Raw genomic sequence first — 286 nt, 5'->3', positions numbered from 1 at the left:
AAAATTAAGTAATGTTTTTCAAAAATGTTTTCAAAATTTTTCACTTAATTTTCGAAAATCACTTCCCTTCTTCTCACATCCTTCTATTTTTGGACTAATACTATTCCTTAATGCAAAATTCGAACTCCATCTTCTCTGATAAGTTCGAATTTTCTATTTCTGTCTTCTACTCATCTTTTCCTCTGACACTTCAAGGAATCTCTACACTGTGACATAGAGGATTCCACACTTTCTTGTTCTCTTCTCTTTCTTATGAGCAGGAGCAAAGACAAAGGCATTCTTGTTG

Source organism: Arachis duranensis, chromosome 4 (genome assembly GCF_000817695.3).
Source record: "Arachis duranensis cultivar V14167 chromosome 4, aradu.V14167.gnm2.J7QH, whole genome shotgun sequence".
Lineage (NCBI taxonomy): Eukaryota > Viridiplantae > Streptophyta > Magnoliopsida > Fabales > Fabaceae > Arachis > Arachis duranensis.
Note: the sequence above shows the minus strand (reverse complement) of the source record.